The sequence below is a fragment of the Protopterus annectens genome, chromosome 8.part1 (assembly GCF_019279795.1).
Source record: "Protopterus annectens isolate FY-2018-M chromosome 8.part1, PAN1.0, whole genome shotgun sequence".
Classification (NCBI taxonomy): domain Eukaryota; kingdom Metazoa; phylum Chordata; order Ceratodontiformes; family Protopteridae; genus Protopterus; species Protopterus annectens.
The window spans coordinates 222,887,457-222,906,350 of NC_056742.1; positions in this window are offsets into that span (position 1 = coordinate 222,887,457).

Genomic DNA, 18,894 nt, shown 5'->3' on the forward strand with positions numbered 1-18,894 from the left:
GATGAAAAAAGTCTGGCTCGAAAATTTTAAATAGTCGAGCTACCAGTGTAAAATCACTGTGGTAAAGGGACAAGTTTGTTTACTGTTTGTTGTGGTCAGGAAATTTGACAAATTATCATCCTCAGTGATTTCCAAACCTACTTTTCCTTGATTTTCTGAGATTTTTGCCACCCAATAACCAGAACAGAGATGAGTTTGAGTATTTGCCCTGTCCCCATCTTCTCTTAATCACTTTCACTTGATAATAAGTCATTCAGAAATTTAAAGCAAATGGTTGCATAGATCATTAAAGCTTTGTGTCTCCTGCTGCTGTTTTACTTATCACTGCACCAACCAACAGACTTCTGTGGGAATATCACTTGCAGAGAGTCATGCCTTGAAGCAAACATTTGGACTTATTCATTTGTACTCAGCTCTTGATCATACTTGAGAATTGTCTCCATCATCACTTAAGTCCATTAGCAGAGAAAGCATGTAGGCACAAATGGAGAATTGTCTTGCTGGACATTAGAGTGTCACCTTTTTTCAAGGTCTTATTGTACCTGTATAAGCTATGGGCCTTTGCCATTTCTCCATTTGCATTCAGGTAGGAATCAGCATCTTCCATACTGGTTCATGATGATGTCTCTCTCTAGTTTCACTAATTTATTTTAATATTTTACTGATATATATTTTTCTTTTTTGACCAGCATTACATGATGCAGTTATACACTGGTATTTGTTTTCCTTCGGAAAAAGCTTAATGTTCATCTGTTTACCTTTCTTTTTTATTTTTGGTGACTGTCAGCTCATCTATGAGAATGTTAGAGTTACAGGCCTTGTCTGATCCTCCTCCTGATTTGACTTGCCTTAAGTACTGGAGTTTTCTCCCTATAAACCTTACTTTTGTGTTAAAGATGGCCATAAGTCTAGTTTAATTGAAGACATCCATCTACTGTTCTTCTCTTCTAACTGTGCAAGCCAAGGAGAATCCCTCCTTTGTAACAAATATGTGCACACACAGCTCCGGCATTATGTGGCTAGATCTTCAGACAGAAGTAAAGATTACCAGCTTTTTGTTATGTTAAAAAAAGAGGAGGAAAAATGGCCAACTGCTTCATCACTAGGTGCTTTCAGTTTGCTGGATTTAAAACTGTGCTTATGGCAGACGGCTGCCATTCATGGCTGTGACACTTTTTTTTTTTTACAGCTGTGTTTACATTTCCAGCACGTATCCATAATTTCAATTGATGACTTCCTTGCAGCAACTGCCTGATCTACTTTAAATATCTTTCTAAAACTCTCTATGTGTGACATTTCCAGGTCATGATCTTTCTTTTGAGGTTATGTTGTGCAAGTGTATTTCCTATAAGGAAATAATCCAGCTGGACTAGTTAGGGTCTCTTTTGTTCCATTTTTATTTTGTTCTGTTTTTAATGAAGGCAGATCTTTTTTTTATAATATACACACATTATTGTCTATGAACTATAACTAAATATGGCCTATAGCCATGAATCCTGAGTGTGTCTGATCTCAGAAGCTAAGCAGGGTTGGGTCTAATTAGTACTTGTTGGAAGACCGGCTAAGTATACCAAGTGATGTAGAGAGATGCTTAACTAGGCTTATAACAGCCCAAGTGTTCATTAGCCTGGTATACACTTATGAACCTGTAGCCTTGGAAAAGAAAAAAAAATTGGCAGAGTGAAGGGAGTGGTCTTCCAAACAGTGGTAAACAATTACTGTGGAGGCAATGTACCCTGGGAAAACGTTTATGGTCATACACTTGATAGCAATGCACTCATATGGGAGGAGTTATTTCAGTGCATCAATTAATTAATTACATGATTCCGATTTGAACTTCACATTCCTCACCAAATACATCATATCAGTTTGAGATTTACAACTCATGGCATATGACTTTACCCATTTGATGGTCATTCGGCTGCTGAATAAACATATGCAGCAACATTTACACTTTGTGAGGATGCTTCCTTATATATTTTTACGGTCTATATTAGAACATTGAAGTTGCAAAACTTAAAATGTTCTAATATCGAACCCTATTCAGCGAAAGCTGAAAACATCGAACATACAGAACAGCAAATTTTTTCCTAGGGGAAAAAAATCGCTGTTTCAAAACACATATACACAACACAAGCACACCAAACAAACAGCAATCCACACACATACACCTAAAATCTTAACCTAACCCTACACTAAACTATACAAACATCACTAACTATCCACTTACCTTAACCCAAGCCCTAACCCTAAGGTCCGTCACTATCGCACACTCACCTCACCCGCGCCCTAACCCTAACTCACCTACCCTGCCATAACCCTCACGTCCACACAATCGCAAACATACCTAACCCACGCCCTAACCCTAACTAACCTAACCAAGACTCAATCGCACACTTACCTGAACCCGACCCATAACTTTCCACCACAGCGCTGAAAATACCGAAGCAACAGAAACAGACAACCAAATTCTTTCCCTAGGACAAAATTTGGTTTTCTGTTGCTTTAATATTTTCAGCTTTTGCTGAATAGGGTTCAATATTAGAACATTCAAAGTTTTGAAACTTCAATGTTCTAATATAGACCCATATTTTATGTAGGTTAATAGTTTGTTTTCTCTTTCAACTTTTCCATTTTAAAGACCAGGAATCAGTTTGTGTTTGAACAGACAGAACCCTGTTTTAGATTTTATTTACTGATACTGCTGTAAAGATGTCTTGAAAGAAATTATACATAAATAATTATATAGCTTACTTTGGTGTTCAGTATATGAGTGAAATAACCAATGTCAATAACAGTACAGATGTAGTATCACTTGAACTATCACAGCTCTTTTAAACATATCCCATAGCAATGCAATAAAGATGGCCTGCTTGCTCAAGTTATTAAATCGCTTGATTTTTCTGAATAAAAATGTTAATCATTACATTTGAGTGTAATTACTTTGGATATATTTCTATGATATACACAATTTTTTTTTAGAAATGCTTGGTCTGCTGCTTAGTTAAAAATTGGGCTACCATTACACACCATAGCATCTAACATCCCAAATGTAAAATCATAGCCGAAGCAAGAGTTAGGCAAATGACAAACTTGCCATGGGCTAGCTTAGCTATCAATTTAATAATTACAATTCTTTTTTCCACCTCTTGTAAACTATCAAATTATCTATGTTTTATGGTAGCTAGCCTACATTTAAAATATGTAATGGATAGGTAGGTTACACGCACTTTATAAATGATTGCAATTATGATCCCTTAGTTGAGAGCTTCTAAGATCTCAAACTTTTTCAAGCATTCAGCAGGAGGACGCCTAATGTATATGTTATTGGTGTACATAATTCCCTTGTTGCAACTCTGTAAAAGTCTTTCTTTATCACTAGAACAATAGTCTCTATTTATTTATTTTACCCGGAACATCAGACTGGGCCTAATGAAAAATCTTTTCAGAGGAGGCTCAAGGAGAAAAGCTCCACAGAGACTACAAATATAACATACATCCGTAATGAAGGACTGTTAAGGCATAGATACAATGATTATACATGTACAAAAAATGTACAGAATAAAGACATGGAAAATTTACAGATAAAACAAAAATAATCACACAAGAGTTATGGTGGTGGACAAAAAAGTCAAGATTTGTTCAGGTGAAGAGAGATTAAAAAATGAAAGTTGAATTTATTATTAGATTGCATTACATGTAGTTAGTGAGGTTATATATAGATACATTATCAATGACACTCCTAAGTAAGGCTGTCTCTGTTTGTTATATTATGTCCGTGTAGCTGTTTAGGGATCATAGCAGTGTGCTGTGTGCCTGGCCAATTTTGAACTTTTATCGAGTTTGCTTTACCACCACACTGCTCTTTGGTGAAGCAGTGGTTTAGGCTTCTGGTTATGGCATTGTAGCTCTTGGGGAAATGTCTCACGACTGACATGCTAGAACCCTTTCAAAGGATCTATAGATATATGACATCATAACACATCCACAACAACAAACACAATTGTTCTGTTTTATAACAATAAAATAACTTCTTCACTTTACAGGTTATAAACTTGACCTTAAACAGCCTAATTAATTCTGTTTATTCTCTTGATACTACAAAATCAATAATGTTGACAATACAAATGCTTTTATACTCTCTTTAATTGCACTTTAACATAGACTCATGAAATAGTTGGTTCCATGCTTAACTGTGCTCTTAAAAACATTACAAAAAAAAAAATTGAAAAAAAAAAAAAGAGAAATATGTCCATGTGATATTTTAAACTAGGGCCACTCTAGAACAACAATATTGTATACTAATGTGGAATACTGAAGGACAATTCATGATTTTCCTGAAAATGCAAAGAAATCTGTAATGAATATATAACATTATCCTTAGATAATCATGAATGTCTCTGGGGATGAGGAAGCAGTATGCAAGAAACATAGCATGCATTTCAATATTTCTCTGTGCATTTTGAGAAAAAAAAACGAATGCTGAAATACAGTGCTTGAACTAGAATGGTTTGTGTGCTTGGTAGTTGTTGTTTGGCCAAAACACATCATTTGTTTACCTTTAGTTTCTCACCACTACTGAAACAATCGATATACAGAGAGTGGCTAACATACTGTGAAATGAAGATAGAGACAGACTGGAGGAAAGGGAAGGCAGGATACCCATAAAGATTGTTTTGTCTTTTTGACAAAACACTGGAGTGTGCTGTTATGCATTTGTTCGACAAGAAGACGTCCAGAACTATCAAGGATATTCTGTATGTGTTTTCATGCTCAATTCATGGAACAAACAGACAATGTCAAATGGCCAATGTTTTTCTGCATTGTGGAACCCGGTGCTTAAATTGCATATGAGTAGTTTGTTTGTTGTTAATGCACAGGAATGCATACACTTAACTCAGTGAATAAATTTTAAATAGTACCCAGTGATAACATAAAAAATACAAAAGTACCAGCTGAATATAATATTGCACATTCATGTCTCAAAAAATAATAAAAAAACCCATCAGATTGACTTTTGAATTAGATACATTGCATATATTACCATAGCAGCAACATATATTTTATGCAAATAATACTATATTGCAAAAGAAAAGCTATGAATCTGAATAGCAATATGATGTTAATGGTAATTATGCAACAGAAAATTGTTGGGAAGGGGTCATGACCTTAGGTTGGTTAAATAAAAATTTGGTTAACTGTTGAGGCTCACGTAACTGAGGTAGCATTATGTCATATTCTCAGTCATCCTAAATATATAAGGAAATTGGAAAGATAAAGGATGAAGCAATATGAACATCTCAAGAAAATGGGCATTCAACATGAGACCAATAATCTGACATACTGCCTCATAAGCAGGTTAAATTCATGTGGTAACAGCAGCTGCCTTAGCAGTTTTAACAATGATTGCAACAGAAATAATGCAGCACAGCAGAATGCAGAATTAAAGGGAGATAGCAAAAGGACAAATGGACATGAATGACATTTTACTTAAAATCCAGGACACTGAAGCAGTAACAAATGTGTTAGCTTGCTCTATCGTAGAAACAATGAAGAAAACAAAAGTGGAATAATTTTTCTCTTTAGTCAAAGTTTAAAAGGGTACAAGAAATGTTAATTGATAGGGCAAAACACATTGAGACAAGCAATGTCACAACTTCAATATATAGTCAGTACTATGATGCAGGGTGTGCAATGAACCACCTCTTTTTTCTCCAGTACAGTATGCACCATGATGTCAACTCTCATTCTAAAACAGGATCTTACTTCTGCCCAGTCCAAACAATTGCTAAATTTGGCACATTCTCAGTACTGTCAATTTCACCACCCCCCCCCATTCGACCAATAAAAACGATTGTGAATATGCATAAAAGCATAGCTACTTAAGGCAAGTCATAGGGTTTTTGAGTGCTCAGCAAAATGTGTTCCAAAGTGAGGAATTATTACAGATTAGGGAATTTAGTCTTTGAAGAGCCTGTGGGCTTACATCATGAAAAATTATCCATCAGGCATAATCCAGTTTATTTGGTCTTATTTGAGTAGTCATTTTCTTGAAGTTGTATATATGTGTAACATTTTGTAACATTGTTTCCCTGGCGGTGTTGCTTTTGTTCTAGACTGAATGTTTTAAAACAGTTTTGAATTGTACTGTCTTCTATTTTTCTTCTGATAAAGCATTAATAAGAAAATAAATAAAAAAAATAAAAATTAACAGCATAGTTACTTTAAGATGAATGCAGAGCCTTTTTGAGAGCTACCATACCCCATAATGAATTGTTAACTTTGTTCTTACTGTACTGTCATTTTTTTACAAAATAAAATTTACAATTTTTATTGCATTGTATGGCTCATTCTGACATGGTACCAGCACTGGGACCTTCTTCAGAAATAAAGCCAAGATGTTATCCCGTTAGAAAACTACAAGTCGGTAGTGTACTCTAAGCTCAGAACAAGCCATTATTACTGAAAACAAATAGTTTTACCACATGGTGTGGTTGTTTTACCCATTTAAGACATTTAACCCTAGAAACAGAACTTCTGAGGATTATATCTAGCTCTGCGGTACAGAAGGGCAAGCTCTGACTGTGACCCAGGTGATCAGAATTTATTTACTGGCCTTGGCTCTGGAGGAGCAAGGAAGGTAGAGTGAATGAGTACAGGGGTGCTACCTGATTTCTCTGCTAGGGGTAGTGTAGGGCCACAATAAGTGGTGTGATTTCTCCCAGTGGAGATGTGGGAAACTACCACTCTTGCCAAGTAAGGAGGGGCCCTTTGGGGAACTGAGAGCATGGTATCTACTCACACCCCTGTGAATGTTCATCTCTGACATCTAGCTGGGTGTGTGGTTGTTAGGGCTGACTGGGCATGGTATCTACTCACACCCCTGTGCATGTTCATCCCTGACATCTAGCTGGGTGTGTGGATGTTAGGGCTGAGTGAAAAACAAAAAAAAGCCTCAAACTACCACTGATGTCTGTTGGTCTGACATACTACCCTCACCCCACTACTCTACCCTCACCTTACTGATGGTGAAAAAATGGGTGAGGGCTAATGCTTGACAAGCAGCAGGTGTAAAGATCTGCTCTGACTAAGTTTAACTCATCTGAGCTATAGTATTTCTGAAGCCATTTGCCTAACCAGTATAGGGCAAAGGTTTGCATGCTTTAGATTAGCAAGCAAACTGGACAAAGTGACAGAAGAATTTAATTTAAACACTTTGATGTATGCCATGTGCAAGGAAATTGTACTAATATAAATTTAATTTTCATTCTCAGAGGGCCAGAGTCTTACATGAGCCAATAATTAATAAACTCACTGAATATTTCAAACCCAAAAAGAAATATTATACATGAAAGTCCATGCTTTAACAAATGAGAACATGCTTAATCTGAATGTGTTTAAACTTTTGCAAGGCACTTGTATGAACTTGTTGAAAACTGTTGCTTTAAAGAAATGAAAGATGAGTTCAGTACAGAAATGTAGCAGTAATAACATGCAGAAAAAAAGATTAAAAATGCCAGAGAAGAGCAAAGATCAAACATCCATCTTCTGCTTTAAACTTCTTTTTTTTGCTGGGGGTACATGAAACCCTACATCCTATAATGTGGGTAACAAACCTCCATACTCGCAGTTCTTGTATGTGTTAACTAAGTGATCACTAACCCTCAAAAGAAAGGAAATATTCCATGATATGGCCATGTCAACCTTAACACATGCAAGTCCGTTTTTTGACCATTCATTCTCAGCATTATAAGACTCACTAATGTGGGTCTTAACACTTCATATTGTTACTGAATTATGCACAGATGTATGTGGGTTTAGTGAAATGAAGGATGAACAGATTCGAAACAGACCTGTAATTTGCTTGGCTGATGTTGAAATGTCCGAAAGATAAAACATAAAAACAAATTTAATTTTGGAGAACACAATACATATTTTTCATAGAGGCTAAAATAGTAAAAAAAAAAAAGCAAAATGTTAATATGGCAAATGACATATGCAAGGTAAAATACAGAGAAAATGGCAAATTTAAAAAGAAATATCATACCTTTAAAAGTAAACGTAAAGGAGAAGAAAGTCTAGCTGGAGAATCATTCAAAAACCAAGGTATGTCCACGCAGAGGCAGAAAGAGTAGAAAACCAAGACTGTAAAAATTTCTTGACCATGGAGATAATTTCAGGTAAGGTCTACCGGATTTGATAGAAATGGATAAATAAAGTAATATATATGAGAGTCAGGAGGGTACAAACTATAAATTAAGATTATTGTTAAAAAATAAAATCATAAGCTGAATTAATAAAGTAATTGGAATTATAAAAAGACATCTGCATGATATAATAGAAATTAACAGAAAGCAACAAAGTATTTCCAAAAAACACAAACTAGTAAAGGAAAAGAAAACAACAAATAGATCACCATCATGTAAATGCAGACTAGAATAAACTGCAAAACAGTTAAGAAAATAAATATTATTGGAAGATTAAAGAAAAGGAAATCAGTCTAAAACACTATTAGAAGAGTGAATTAGCTAAAACAAAAGCTTGGTATCAAAACAGGTCAAGCTTCAAATTCCACCATTCCTAACATTAATTCAAATCTCTTTACAGGTCAAAAACTTAGTAGATAAATGAGAAATATAAATAAAAGATGCAGAACAAATAGTGTAGAAATGAGGAAAAAAATTCTAAAGAGAACTATGAAATAAAACAACTGAAATTGAAACAACACTGAGAAGAAAGAGAGAAAACTAAAACAATTCTGGATAAATCAATGAGGATCCAGATGGACAAAAAAAGAAAGCCATCTTTATAAAAAAAGTAAAAAAAAAAAAAAAAAGAAAAAAGAAAAAGAAATAAGAAATTCTGATAAAGAAGACATGGACTGGAATGAAATAATTCCAACCAAGACAAAAATAATATTAAGAAAGTCTCTCAGTTGGAAAAAGCTGGGACCAAATGTTGCACTTAACTTTTGTTAAAGGTAGTGGCATCTTTGGACCAGATTTAGCCTTGAGTAAACACTACTTATATGTAAACTCTGAAATGAGACTGGACTGGCTAGCAATGGGGAAAACCATGCCCATACTTAAAAGTGAACCTGTAAACCACCTTATGACCAATAACCTTCTCCCATCAACATATAATCTATACAAAGGAACTGATGTAGAGTATATAATAGTTTAGATAAAAAAATAAATCATTGGCTTTAGAAAAGCAGGAGAATAAAAGATATTCATGTTGAAGAAAGGATCATCTTTTGTTAAACAAAGCCATAATGAAGGCCTGCAATAATCAATAATCTATGTACTGAATGTAGAAATTACAAGCAGATCATTTGACAGTATTGCATTCTCCTAGATTCTAAAATGCTTATAAAAGTATAGGATCAGTCAAACACTGATACATTGTATTACATTTATTATGAAAAAAGTAACAGACCACTTTGCAGTTGAACATCAGAAAAGGGTTGTCTTGTTTATGGTGATATAAGGGATCCAGTAGTCAGTAGGTCAACAATTCTTATACCTCAATTAATCAAACAGTTCATCTTTACTCCCACAAATAAATACTTCAAAGAGAATGGACAGCTTTTCAATGTAGGACCTATGCCCTTTTCTGGAACAAACTCTGTCTTCTCTCTCTCTCTCTCTCTCTCTCTCTCTCTCTCTCTCCATGTTAAGCAGTATGATGCACTCCCTGCTATTAAGAAGGAACTGGACAAGTCGATGGGTATTCATTAATTCACTGCTGCTATGACTGCTTTGACCCTACATCCTAAGTCCTAAAGAAGATCTTGAGGCTCAGTTACCTAGTAATTCATATGACCCTATGACATTAAAGACCCTTTTTGAGCACTGTAAAAAGAAATGTAACAACACTGAACATTTACAGATGCACTTACTAACCAGCCTCAATGACAACTAACATGAGTCAAAAAGTTTAACTGCATGCAGATTTTACAGATAAGCCCAGGGAAAATAATTGCACATTGTTCAAAATATGTGACATTACTTTTTGTTTATGTATGTTATAAGTTAGTACAAGCTCTAGTCAACGAGTCAGTAAAGAACCTTCTTATCATATCTAAGAAGAGGAATGGTCCAGTGATTCCTTGCACTCATACGTCAGCACAATACACTGATATATGCTACCATTCTAAATATATGTATGCAGAACAGCTACCTTCTTTGGCTGTAGCAGCCCAGGGCAGCAGCTACAGCTAACAATATTTATTAATATATATATATATATATATATATATATATATATATATATATATATATATATATGTGTGTGTGTGTGTGTATATATATATATGTGTGTGTGTGTGTGTGTGTATATATATATATATATATATATATATATATATATATATATACACACACACACACACACACACACACACACACACACACACACACACACTCACACATATATATAGATATATATATATATATATATTTATGGTGCATTTAGACCGCCTCTGTGCATTTGTGACTTAAAAACAAAGAAACAAAAAGAAATGCACTGTTCTTTTTTTATAGAAACTGCCAAAACAGTGTATCTTATTATAGTTTTTCATTTTTTTTTTTTTTTTTTTTTTTTGCAATGGCTTGCATCAAATATGCATCAGAGATGTGATAGGAGCTTGCAGTCAGGTGATCTATTCTATGACCCTGACTGTAGTGCCTCCAATTGCATCTCCGACTGTAGTTCAGAGAAGATACATTTGGTAATTGTTTGTAGGGAGATTCAGTACTTGAGAAAAAAGAATACTGTATTGTTAGTGTAGCACTTGGTTGTAGTTGTAGCTAAACTGAAAGTGTTGGTATCACCTTTCTTACATGTTTGTTACTGCTGAAGGGATCAATGGGGGAAATGTTTAATTCTGATGCTTGTGCATACCTGGCAGTCCGCTGAAGGCAATGTTGGGTGAAATGTTTGATCCTGTGCATACTTGGACAGATTGCAGAAGGGGTCAGTGGTGAAATGTTTCATTTTGGTGCTTGTGTATACTTGTACAGACTGCAGAAAGGGTAATTGGGGAAATGTTTCATTCTGGTGCTTGTATATACTTGGGCAGGCTACTGTTGGGGAAATATTTTATTCTGGTGCTTGTGTACACCTGGACAGACTGCTATAGGGGTCGTTGGGGAAATGTTTATTTCTGGTGCTTGCACATACTTGGACAAACTGCTGAAGGGATCGTTGGGGAAATATTCAATTCTGGTGCTTGTGTATACCTAGCAGACTACTGAAGGGGTTGCTGAGGGAAATGTTTCATTATGGTGTTTGTCCATACTTAGACAGACTGCTGAAGGGTTCATTGGGAGAAATGTTTCAATCTGATGATTGTGCATACTTAGGAAGACTGCATAACAGCTTCTTGGGGGGTGTTCCATTCTGGCGCTTGTGTATAGTTGGACAGACTGCTGAAGGAGTCATTGCTGAAATGTTTAATTCTGGTTATTGTGCATACATGGACAAACTACTGAAGGGACATCCAATACATTCTGAGAAAGAAAGCAAACAATGTAGCTACACTGCTCGATAGGCCTGAGTGCAACTGCCGACCATAATTTTAATGTATATTCCTCTTGATTTTTAAAACAAAGATAGAGTAAATCCTTACACTATAACTCAGTCAAAATTAAACTCCTGATGAGCGGGCTAACTGAAATTTAACTGTTTTTTGGGGGAGGGGTGGGAGGCTACCCTATATTGCCAGTGGATTTGCAAGCTACCCACACCCTACAGATTTTTATTATTAGTAATTTCTTGGTATTTGAAAAAGTAACTTGTCTCTGCCTCTCCTGAAACCAGCTTTAGCATGCATTTTTTGAAGGAAATGTAGTCTAAAACACAATTGCCTGTCATTATTTAATGAGTTCAGTACTTACCAATTTACCAAAAAAACACAAATTTTCTGAAGTGAATATTGGGGCATCCTGCAAAAATATGGACAGTTGAGAAGTATGGCCATGGACCAGGACTATGTATTCAGCACATGGTGCTTAGTACTCTGAAAGTCCATTTTGTTACTAAGTGAACTAGGGAAAAGAATCAATCAGAAATGTGTCTTCATTGTTCACTGTAGTCTTAACAGGTTTCTTGAGGTCTGCATTAGAGTATCTTGAAATAATCACAATTACTGCAGCTTTGAAGAATAAGAAATTGTGCTGCTCCAAGTATTATATACTGTATGTCTGAGACTGGTGAAACCTGTCTTCTTTCCTTGGTGCTTAAGCAGATGAAAAGTATCACAAAATAAGATGGTTATATGTAAAGCAGTATACAAATAAGTTGTAGGATTTGATATTTAGGATTTTTACTGGGTTTTTATAAAATGAGTGTTATAATTAAAATAAAGCTAATTTTAGCTTTGATACTTTCTTTATTGATGACTTGCATGAGAGTTGGATATATACCTATCATGGTTTGTTTTACGCAGTAACAAAAGAATCCTGTGTGTACGTTCATAGGGTAGCACTAGGCTATTTAGTCTTGTGGGACACTTTCAGCTTTGTGGGACATTTTTAGCTTAGGCAAGTCTCACATACCAAAGGTAAGAATCAAAGCATGTACCTTGTGCATATGAGATAAACAATTTAAACAATTTAATCCAAGGGACTATATATTTTTCTTTTTTTTTTCCAATATTTTTTTTTTTTTTTTGCTTACTTGTTCTCACTTTACATTTATCCTCAATTGTTCTATTTGGGGGTATTTTTTTAACTGGTATAAGGCCTATATTGTCTAATAGAGCACACCACTGCTGCTAAACAGTAAACACACTCAGTGTAAATGTCTAGTATCTTATTATATCACTGGGGCACGCTGTTAGCAAACAATAAACCACACATTACATAGATGATCCAGTGTTTACTGAACTAGCACTGAATATTAAAACATTGTCTTACAAGAAGCTAGCAATCTGATGTACACTTCAGGTACAAATGTGTTGCAAGGCACACTGAACTTTTTTCTGCAGTATGCATTACATCCATCTATATCGCTATATACATATACATATATAGAAGGGTCAGGATGGATATTTTAGCTGCTTCTCATTCCGGTAATGATTTTTCTGTGTGCACCACAACCACAGTTAGCTCATGATTTCCTGTGTTGCAGTTCATATTTACCAAGCTGTTGATCACATAATTTGTTATGCTGCTGTTGGCATTTCTTACTGCAAGGTTTAAACTTACAAAAAAACAAGACAGTGACTAGGCCAATGAGACATGAGCTGAGCAATACTATGAATGAATATCTATTGGAGGTGAAGAATAGATATAAGGGATCAAGCATGGTGGACAGAGTACCTGAAGTGCTATGGACAGAAGTTTGAGATATTATCCAGGAAGTGGCAAAAATAATTCTAAATCTAAAGAAAATTAACTCATTCCCTACAGTATATATTTTGACTGTGTACTGTTAACTCCCAGTGGGTGTGGCTTGAGCCTTTAAAAAATGAAGTTATCGCCTTACAGTTCAAACAAATATACATATGTCTGTAACCATAACTGTTACTAACAAACAGTAAACGGCAAACTATTCAGGATAAATTAATCTTTACTTTAGTGACATTCATTCACTTTGATGCTTTAGACTGGATTTTATAAGCCAAAATAAAGGCAGTGAATACTTCTTCTTCTTTCAGCTTTTCCCGGTTAGGGGTTGCCACAGCAGATCATCTGTCCGCTCATGACTGGCAGTGGAGTTTTACGGTGTTGAGTTGCCAGCTCGATGCCCAATCTTCCACAGAAGGGACACACATGCACACACTCACACCTAGGGCCAATTTAGAGTATCCAATCCACCTACTGCATGTCTTTGGGATGTGGGAGGAAACCAGAGCACCCAGAGGAAACCCGCATGACCACAGGGAGGACATGCAGACTCCACACAGAAGGCACCCCAGCCAAGAATGGAACCGGAAAACCTCTTGCTGTGAGGTGGCAATGCTAACCACTGCACCACCATGGCCGCCCAGAGGCAGTGAATACTAATGCTGCAAATTAGTATAAACAGCTTATGATATCCCATTAACCAAGCAAGACACATACTGCTAGCATAATTTTCTTCATAAAGCTTTGAGCTTTCATATGAAGCTATGCAGTTTCATTTGTGTTACCTGAATGTTGAGATATTTACAGAAATATGAAAATTATTACAACACAAATAAACAGTATACATATAATATTAAATATCTGCTTAACTGCCTTAGACAGAGGTCATATATAAAAAAACAAATGTGTTTGCCATCATGTATGATTTAAGATGAAATCTTCTGATACCTTGTATGTAGATTGGCTTTGGAATTGCTAATGCCAATATGAGCAAGCAACATTTTATGCCTAGGGGCATATGTAGGTGGTAACAGCAGAAATGCCTGGAGGCATACTCTGCTGTAATGTGTTAGGAAGGTAAATGATTATCTGTGAAGGCTTTAGAAGTCGCTGCAAAAGGGAGCTCTAAGGACAATGGGAATAGGGGTACAATATGTAAAACCTAATGCAGAGTTGCATAGATAATCCAGATAAATCAACGAAAGAGGCACCACAGCTGATTACAAAATGTTTAATACACCAAAAACACCAAGTGGAACACAGTGAGTGCTTTCACGTTGCAAAGAACATTTCTTCAGACTTTGATAAAACAGTAACATCTGATTGGAAAATGCAGGGTTAATGATGATATTTAATCCAGGTGAATGATTACTGTTTTATCAAAGTCTGAAGAAACTTTCTTTGCAACATGAAAGCAGACTTGGTGTTTTTGGTGTATTAAACATTTTGTAATCAGTCGTGGTGTTGCCTCTTTCGTTGATTATCTAGATTAACATTGTTGTTCTTGAGAGGCACTTCATCCAGGACTGCTTTGTTTCTTGAGTTGCATAGATAATAGTAAGAATAAATAAGAGGGAATGTGTAAATGGGAAATGCAAATAAATGAAACAAGATAACAGAATGTGAAGGACAAGAAATCTGTTCAGGGAGATGAGTTATATTAAGGGAATGTTCCAGGTAACAATGGGCATGATAAAAGACAAAAATGGAAGTAATACTCTCTTTGAAGTCAGCTGCTCCACAGCCAGCACATTAAATGGACAGGTCAGACACAAACATCATTGACACATGCAATGTTGTGTTCTCTAGCTATCTAGTTAAATATCCTGGAGAATGAAGTTAAATGGACATTAGAAAGCATTGCTAATAAGGCTGAAACACCATCTGGATTTTTTAAAATCCTGCAAAAATGATGATGTAACACTGCTGCATTTAATTTGCCAGCAACTGAGGAAAACAAGACAGTAGCCATTGGACTGGGAAATGCCAGTTTATATTCTAATCCCAAAAAAAGTTGTTCCAGTTATCAAACAATTGCAATTGTAGAAAGTACAGTATTCCTAAAATCAGGAAAACTATTTCCCCAAAGCTGAAGCTGCAGTGACTGCAATCTAAGCGGAGTACAAGTTAGGCATGACAGAAGTTAACTGTCAAGGAAGGTATGAGTTGAGAGAGAAAAATTATTAAAATTCAGATCACCATGAATTTGGAAACATACTGAAATAAAAAAACAAAAAAAAAACAAAAAAACAATTTTAAATCTCAATGGATTTTGACTTGAGAAAGAAGACAACCAACTATATGTGGCATTTTGAACTCCTGGAGACAACCATTGTTACCCACTCCTAAACCCATTCTAGAGCGTGTTGTTAAAAGGGCAGAAAAGGTACACTAGAACTTTTTCTTTATTTGTTTTTTATTAAAAGACATGTAACAGAAAGTGGTGTGCTTAAAAACACTAAAAAAGAACAGACAACCATCCAAAACATTGCAGTCTACTTAGAGAGTTCAGTTATTTGGTACAGCAAATAAATGAAGCCTTTGCTCAGTTATCCAAGGCTCTGTGCCTGTGGTTTATATTTACTGTTGTATGACAATAAAGCAGATTTTCACTTACAATCCTATATAAAATCCTACAATGATGATAATAGTTTTATCCAATGCACATGACTAAACTTAGTATTTGCTTTTTGGCATTTTGTCATGACATCTAATTCCTTACTTGTTCTGTTACTTTTACTTAAGTGAACTTCAGTTTCAACATAAATCATTATTAGCTTAGAAAAGAATTACTTAAATTTACTTTGGTACTCACTCTGGCTATTATCATCCTCAGTGGGACTCTTTCCTAGGTTATAACAATACATATGCCAGCTATGCCATGGAAGGAGACTGCATCTTGGCAGAGACAACCAGTCATCTGTTCCAGGTGTGCTTTGAAAAAGATTGTACTATCTGTAATTTGCTGTGTGCTGCACATAAACTACCTGCTTCTACTACAGCATTCACAGAAAATGCATGTGCAACTGCATATAAATTGCTGTGTTTTTGCAGACCATCTTAAGGTGATCTTTCCACATTCCCATACCTAGTGTTCTTCTTTCCCACACCACCCTTAGTTTTTGACTAACTAAACTGCACTCCCTCTTTTTGCAGTTTACTGGAGCTGCTCCTGTATATTTATTGCATTCTCACTTTGTTTTCCCAAAAGGGGACAGTTGTTTTGTCCATAGTTATGGGATGACAACAACATGGAACTTGGCAAAGGACAGTTACACTATGTCACCTGTGACTTTAAGAAATACTTTACCCTAAATGTCAAAAAAATATATTTTGATGTTCAATGTACTACTGATGTATCAGATTTACTCTAGATTTATTACTATATTTTAATTTTTTGTATCTCCAAATGGCCATTGTATGGACTGTCATACCAACATGAGATTGTTTTTCAGTCATTTTCTTCCATATCCAGATCAGTTGTTGGGTTCCTATAACATATGATGTCTTAAATTATTTTTCCACACCATTTAATTATAATAACAATAATGCAAGTCACTAGCTTAGTAGGTGTCATTTGAGAGCAGAGAAAGTGGTTCTGTTTTTTTATTGAATTACTCTGATATATCCTATTTTTATCAAGTCTTTTCAGGTCTGTTTGTGTTTGTTTTAGTGCAAAAGAGGTGAAATACTGTCAGCTATGCCATGGATTGCTCCTTGCTGTAATCCTTGAACCATTCCATACTTTTCACCTTTCATACTTTTGCAGGGTATTAAACTTTGCAGCTGGCAGCTGGTTCACTCATCCATAACTGAACGCTATCCCTTCAAAGAAGTGCAAAGGGGTTCCTGAGAATTATATATCCTGGAGGTAATCCAAGGAGAAAAATAACCCAGTACAAATGAAGGTGGTTTCCCCTCAATATTCTTCCTCAAGCTCCCTTATTAATTAATGATGATTAACATAATTCTGTATCATTCTTTATCAGCACTACAGTTCACTATCCTCAGTAACTTCTACTTGTTTAACCTCTCCAATCATAATTTCTTCTAATTGCTCTATATCTTTAAAAAAAAAAATACTTTCCAAACACTGATGTTACTGTCTTAGATAGGTATACCAAGCAAGAATTGTAAATTTTATGTCTCAAACTTAAATTGTTAGTTGTGTTTTATCTCTTTTACTTCTTCTCACTCTAATGTAGGCATATCTCGGTCTGTCTACAATACTGTAAATAAGTGATTATGAATCTTACTAAGATGATTTTTATGTATGCATCTTACATATCTCTGTACAACATCATACATAAAGTCACTGATTATTCACCTTACCAAGATGGTTTGTAACTTAGGTATGCAAATTGGACCCCCATGCCTTCAATGAAAAAGGGCACTTTTGACCCAATAGGACTTTCTCAGTAAATGAATGAATGAATAAATAAATAAATAAATAAACACACAAACAAGCAAGCAAACAAACAAACAATAACACAAATAAATAACATAATAAATGAAGTGTCAGGTTTAGAGACTTCCACCTGAATTTCTAACAACAAACGTTATAACTGACATCCTGCCGCATTCCTCATGGAGTTCCACTGCTACATTTTTCAGTCTAGACCACTGTATCAATCATCAACTACACCTAGGGTAGCCATCTTTCTTTGTGGCAAAAATCAGACCAAGACCACATCCCTTGCACCATCTTTGACCTCATCTATCAACGCCATTTTTTCCACCCACTCCTATTTCCGTGGTTACCTTATGATATGAGTGAGTATGTCAGCAAGAGGCAAAACACGTTTAATCTTTTTTTTTTTCCTTTGGCTAGTCTCTTGAGATCACTGCATAGCTTTACTCTTCATTAAAATATCAGGCCAATGCTTCATTTTAACAAACAGCCTAGGACATCAATCTAGTATGCAAAAATCCATTGTATACATCACTCACAATGCAAAGAGGATACTACCCCCAAACAAACACCAGACACTTGTATGAACACATGGGTAATATCAAAAATGATGAATACAAAATCAGGCTTTCAGAGCTGTTGGGGCACTGATGGTACATAGTATAGTGTCATGATCCTAATATTGGACACGTAGCAACCTCTGACATAAGCTGAAGGGGTACCAAATCCTAGTAATATAGATGCAGGATCAATATGGCCTGATTTTCCCAACCATAATGGGTAATATATAAACACCTGCAAGACATCACAGTGTTGTCAAAATCCACAAGTGACATATCTAAGCCCAGTTTATGAGAAACTTAGTTAGAGATTCACATATGTGGCTTTGACTAAGCAGTGGTATCTCCTGATGAAGAAATACAATTGAAATTACCTAAATTAAGGGCACAATCCATAATGCCATCCTGAATAAATTCAGATCACTTTGATCACTATATAAAGATGAACTGTAAAAATGATAAAAGTGTGGTTGCTGTACCTAAACATTGTGCCCAGTACTTTTCCCCAAGCTGCAACTGCAATGTGTCCAACACTTGCACCTTTAGCAGTCTACACATATCCTCTATTCTC